At 35.3% G+C, this 6,038-nt stretch overlaps 1 protein-coding gene across 6 annotated transcripts in view; it reads left to right on the top strand.

Annotated features, from left to right (window-relative positions):
* The window catches only part of STRN3 (striatin 3), a 64,897-nt gene that overhangs the window by 1,995 nt on the left and 56,864 nt on the right, over positions 1-6,038 (top strand). The window lies entirely within an intron of this gene.

Here is a 6,038-nt window from a genome sequence, read left to right as displayed (position 1 = left end):
TTCAATTACTGTCTGTCTTACCATTTTAAGCCTTGTGGAACTGCTGTTTTTAAAATCAGTTTAGTGGACATTGGTGGGTGTTTTTTCCAGAGAACAATTGACAGTTTCTCTTGTTTTCTCTAGTGTCTTAGTAATATAGCACTAGTGCCATTCATTAGCAAGCAAAACCATCTTGAAGTATTTGTTTTATGTATAGGCTTGTTACTTTAAAACGAAGTACCGCATTCTGTACTCTAATGTAAAGCTCAGTTCAGAGACTTTGAAAGCTCTATCTGGCTGAAAAAGTGCTACTGTGAACTCGTGTGTCCTCCAGACATGGTGAAGTGTTCTTGCCAAGTCTGCTGCTTTTGTTTGTAGTTGCTGTTTGTTTGACTTGGCCATACTGTTTCAGTTGCTTGTTTCTGAAGGTACCATAGTAGTTCTGATCCTGGCTATCTGTGCGTTGATTCACTGTACCTTATGTGTGCATCAGGTCATGGGACAGACAGCACAGTCATTGCACAGTGCGTATGCACGAGGGTGGGGTTTTTTTTATGACTTTGGAAGCCTAAGATAGAAGGCGGGGAGGGCATTACCTTTGGATTTTAAATGTCAACCTGTGCAGTGGTGAAGACTGATACAGGAATGTGTTGAGAATATTTTTGGAAGAGATGTGTTTACCAGGCCTGCGTGTTTTTGTTGTGCTACAGCTCAAGTTATAAATTCCCAGTATATTTTGTGACTAGTAAAGCCTTAATAGTTTGGATCTCAAATAACAGTTTTGTCCATTGAAACTTCTGAGAATGTTATTAATCTGTGTCATGCTATATATGAGTTTTTTTGATGATTGAGGCCTCCTGGGTTGAAAGGAAAAAAAATAATAATAATATGGAAGTGTGAGAGTTGTATGGTTTGGATCAAACTCTCCTCATGCAGGAAATATCTTCTTTCAGCATGACAGTAAACTTTCTACACATTGTTTCACAGTGTTGATAATTACAAGTTCTAAGTTAACTCAGTTGCTTTGCAAACAATGCTTTTTTAAAAGTATGTGGAAAACCAAATGATTTAGCAATATGTGTGATTTTATTTACCTGTTCTGAATTTATAACTTATATTCTTCCAAAGAGTGGTACCTCCTTATCTGCAGTATGAAATTAATGGGTGTTCCGAGTGATCTCCCCACTCACACGCTTTTGTTTCCTGTGTAGTTCAAGCGACTGGAAGAATTGTCCACCCCTCCTAAGAGTGCTCTTTGTGTATGGTGTGTTGGTGCAGGGAGAGATGATCTGTCCCAAGTTTATTTCTTGGATCTTGTAATGAACTTCTTGTTCTATTTTTCTACCTGTCTATGTGACACATTTTTGTGATTAAAATACTTGTTACTTCGTGACTGACACAGACTCTCAACCCTTTGGACCTGGAGAAGTCCTGTACTTGTAGTCTTAAGTCTATTTTCACATCAGACTTTTAATCTTAAATGTTAATAATTTTACACTATCCTTTCCAACTACTCAGGTTCTTGGCTATTCTGTCTGTGTGCACAAGTGAAGCACCGTGATTATTTGACAACTGTGTGTGCAAATTGGTATCAAGTACAGAAATATCAAATATCAGGAGTGCAGTATTGAACCGTAGTACAGTTTTTTCCTTTCACTTGTAGTATTGGTGGCTATAGTAACTTTTTTAGCATTTACCTACTGCTGTGTTGAAAGAAGGTTGTCTGGCTTTGCATAGTGTGTTGATCGCTTGAAGTAATAAGCTGGATCTGGTCTCTGTTCTGTGAACTAAAGGAATGATTTTCACTGTAACAATGTTGTGTAATTGTAACTGTAACTCTGATCTGTCACTGTAATGACCTTGATGTTGGTAGCTGTTATACTGAGGTAAATTCAGTCCATGTTTTCTAAGACTTCCACACTCTTCAGAGATGTTATAGCAAGCCCATATTGGTTGATGTTACTTATTTCTTAGAAATAACTGTTTCCTTTAGGAGGTAAGTGGCTCTGTAGTCTCATTTAAAAAAAAAAAAAAAAAAAACCAAAAACAAACCACCCACCCAAACAAAAACATGAATGGGAAAATACTTTGGAGGTGAACTAGAGAAACTCTCAGACAAGCAAGATATTGTGCCCAAAAGGAGTATTGCAGGAAAACTTAGAACTTTGGGGGGAAAATCTGTAGGCTTCCACTTTCTTTTGGAACTTACAGGCTAATAATGCTTGGCTGAAATAAGATCTCAACTGTGCAGTTTCTTCACATTTTCTGAACTAGATAAAAACGAGATTGAGTACTCTCTGATATTTCAAAATCACACAAGATTGTGCTGAGAGAGAATTAACAGTAGATTTTACTTTCACGTGTTTTAATTAATAGGAAGAATAATTAAGAAATGTAAATACTCAGAACAAAGTATATACAATTTCAGTGTAACTAGTATGGATCGTTTTAAGTAACTCAAGTGCATAAAGATTAATACGGTTGTTAAGGCATTTTCTATCATATAAAATGACAGCTTTAGTGACATACAACTGAAGTTCCTAGTTTATCTAATTTTACAAATGCTCTTTTTCCTATCTATTTAGTGACATTATGGGAGCATTTTGTTATCTAACATTTTGTATTCTTTACATAAGTGTTTAAAGAAAAAATAGAACACAACCCACAGATTAAAGATTTTACTTGCATGTGTTGCTTCTTCCCCCCCCCCTCTTTTTTTTTTTCTTCTCCTTCTCCTGAGGAGTGGAGAACAGCTCATTAAAGGAATTTTCTGAGCTTTGGGAACTTCATAGATATTGCAGGACGTTCTTTAAAAAAACCCAAACAAACATATTTTCCTAGGAATCTTTCAGATTTGAAGCGATTTTCTAAATTAGGTACTTCACATGTAATTGTAAACATATGTAAATGTGTTAATATGAACTAGATGAAAGCATGTTCAGAGTGTGGATACACTTGTGCAGTGTTTCAGCATTTTTCAAAGCTTCAGCATTAACAAAGTGTAGCAAGAATCAATTCCTGAAATATTTGGCTATATGTAGCTTGTTTTTCTTTTTTGCAGATTTGAAGGGCAAGATAATGTTAGTAATGTTTCTCTCCTAAAGTTGAAGGAGCAATTAATTCTTCTGATAGCATGGGCTTTACCTTGCTTTTGGCAAGCAAATAATTTGTTTTGATGATAGATTGGAAGTGAAAGCAGTTACGAGGGTTGCAGAATGGTCATTAGTTTGTTAAGGAAAGAATCAGTGTGTCTCAGTCAGCAGTGAGGAAGCATGAAATAAAACTAAGTATTTAAAAAAAAAATAGTTTTTTGGGAATTAGTGGAATTTTGTGCAGGGGGGCTGTTGCAGATGCTAAAATGTTCTTGTGGCAAAAAGTGTTTGGATGAGTTCATTTGGATGAGAATGTTTTCTGAGGTTTATTCGTCTGTTTTTATGCTACTGCCGTAAAGCTGCCTGTTTGCCTGTGGTAAAGTGCAATACTGAGTTTAGTGGTCTGTTGGTCTGACCAGACATAGACATTCTTGTACTCTCATGACCAGTGAGGTAACTTTGAAATGTTTTGGTTTGATTGTTTGAAAATACACTTAGTGCTGTTTTGATACTGTTTTGCTTAAATAACAAAATTGATATTGGAGTATTAATTGTGATAGAACATGCAAAGGTTGCAGGCAGGAAATGCAGATGCTGCAGTTGTGAGAAGTACAGTGTATTTTAACCACGTGCATTGTATATCGATTGCATTCTAGATAGTTGAAGTTGGAAAAAATATGCATAATTGATAAACTGCAATTTCATTTGGTCTTACAGGTGTCTCTCAGTATTTATTATGAAAGTAAGCTTAACTAACTACTAAAGCAGTCCTTAAAAAAAACCCCAAAGGATACTTAACACTGACCAAAAATAAAATGAAGTAGGTTGCAGAAAGTTGATCAACATTCTTCTTTGTGATACATGTAAATGCCATGAGTTGTGTGGGTAATATATGCATCTGAAATGGCTAACTTCTGTTTGTGCAAGCTGTTAAGGTGCTTGCTGTAGCAGGGATGCAAAGTACCTCTTTGTACAAATAAGTAAAGTTTATTCACATACAAGTTAAAAACCAGAAACTTCTGTTCATTACTCATTTGCTAAGCTAATGGTAAAAACAGCTACATATTTTATGGAGTTAAGTCCCTCTTGCATTTTAAGGCACTGAATTGAGAGTTCTGTCTGTTTTGGGTAGAGGGCAATTAGACATAATCAAGGATTTGCCTACTGTGGCTTTTCATAAGCTGTTTAGTCAACTGTGTTAGAGGCAGATAGCCTCTGGTAGAAGTTTAGGTGCCTCTTGTTTACTGAAGGTTGAAAGTCTGTTCTTCTTTGTGTACGTGGATGGGTAAATCCCATGTTCCTCGCAGGCTTTTTGGCAAGGCTTCCGAATTGAAAATGTGCAGAGCTGTTTCCTTTTTGTGGATGAATAACCTATACAGACAAGACCTGATTGTAAATTAAAAGACGGCTGCCATATAGCAGAGCTTAACCTAAGATATATGCACACATATTAGAAGGAGATTTCTTCACATATTTCAAGGTAAATGGGAATAAGGAGATTTTTCCTGTGAAAGGAAGGTAGGTACATTGTTAATATTTCATTTCTTTCACTATAAAATTGAGATACTATGTTTGTTTCTGAAGTGTTAGAGCATTCATCACCTTTCTGTTTATGCCCCATTGTTCCAATTCTACTTTTTAATCAGTTGATTTAAATCTTTTACATTTATATTTACTTTTCTTGCAGTATTAACCTCAGAGGCAAAACACAATAAAAGAATACACGACATTGAGCTACTTAAAGATCCATGTAGAAATTGAATAGGAAGTACCTAGATAGCTATGAGGTTTAAGTATGGGAAGATATTGATCAGTGTTATAGTGTAATTTTTTCTGGAATGTTGCTCCTAAATAACTCTCTTCTGTCAACACTCAGAATAAAAGTGTTTTTTGCTGTGTAATAATTACTCTTTCAGAAATAATTGTTTGTAATAAAGTCACTACTACTTAGAAGCGATGCACAGAACTGTTATTTTGTAACAGTTACTCTGGTGAGGTTTTCTTTTAGACACAGCCTAAAAGTATGTGGTGGATAAATTATATAACACTGGGCATGCATTTCATTTCTTAGTTTCATTACCATCACACCTATGCATATGTAATGGATCTTTGAGAAATCTCACTTTGGGGAGGTTTTTTTGGGTGGTCAAATATCTGGTGGTATAATGATTTATTTCAAAATGAAAGTAGGTTTTGAGGTAGTGGTGTGTTCTTCATTTCTCATTTAAGAACCTGAGAGAAAGTTATAATTAACTCTTTCCTAATTAATGAAAAGAGTGGCTAGGGAAGTTGGATCCTCCACTGATTTATCAAATCTTCAAGACAAATGTATTATCTGTCAGAGCTTTGTTTGCATATCTGATTATTATTTTTGTCACTCGGACTGTTCTTGAATTATCCTAAGCAATTACTTGGCAGGATATTGAGTTTAACAATCTCTTCTTCCTTCTTCTATACAAGTCCAACAGGTATTAAGAGCTAATGGTGAAGTTGACTGTTCTTCAGGGCCAGTCCTGAACCTACAGCATAAATTAAAGCAGTCTGTAGTTTTTACTGCCACTTGAGGATTTTTATTAAAAAGGCTAATTAGAAATAATGTGCTGCTAAGCGATTAAGAGTAAAAATACATTTTTCTGTGTTCAGGATAAATTTCCGTTTAATGTTACTGCATTCTTAGCCTTTTTAGAAGGTATTATGCACACTTGTGTTGAAAAATCCTGCATATGTTGGCTATAACAGTCTGAAAAACTGTGCTTCTCTGAATGCTGATCCTGAAATAGGGAATGAACTTAAGAAATCCCGGATTCCTTAAGTTCTGATTCTCTTTCTTTTCTTTTCTTTTTTTTTTTTTTTAAGGATCACTTGTAATAAAGTTTCTTCCATTTGCTCATGTTAATTTCTCTTCACCCAAAATATGATCACTCCTTAGATGCTGCCAAATTTGAGGTTGATGATCCTATAATAATC

This window comes from Patagioenas fasciata, chromosome 5 (genome assembly GCF_037038585.1).
Source record: "Patagioenas fasciata isolate bPatFas1 chromosome 5, bPatFas1.hap1, whole genome shotgun sequence".
Taxonomy (NCBI): Eukaryota; Metazoa; Chordata; class Aves; order Columbiformes; family Columbidae; genus Patagioenas; species Patagioenas fasciata.
The sequence above is the reverse complement of the archived record's forward strand: the minus strand, read 5'-3'. Positions and strand labels throughout refer to the sequence as shown.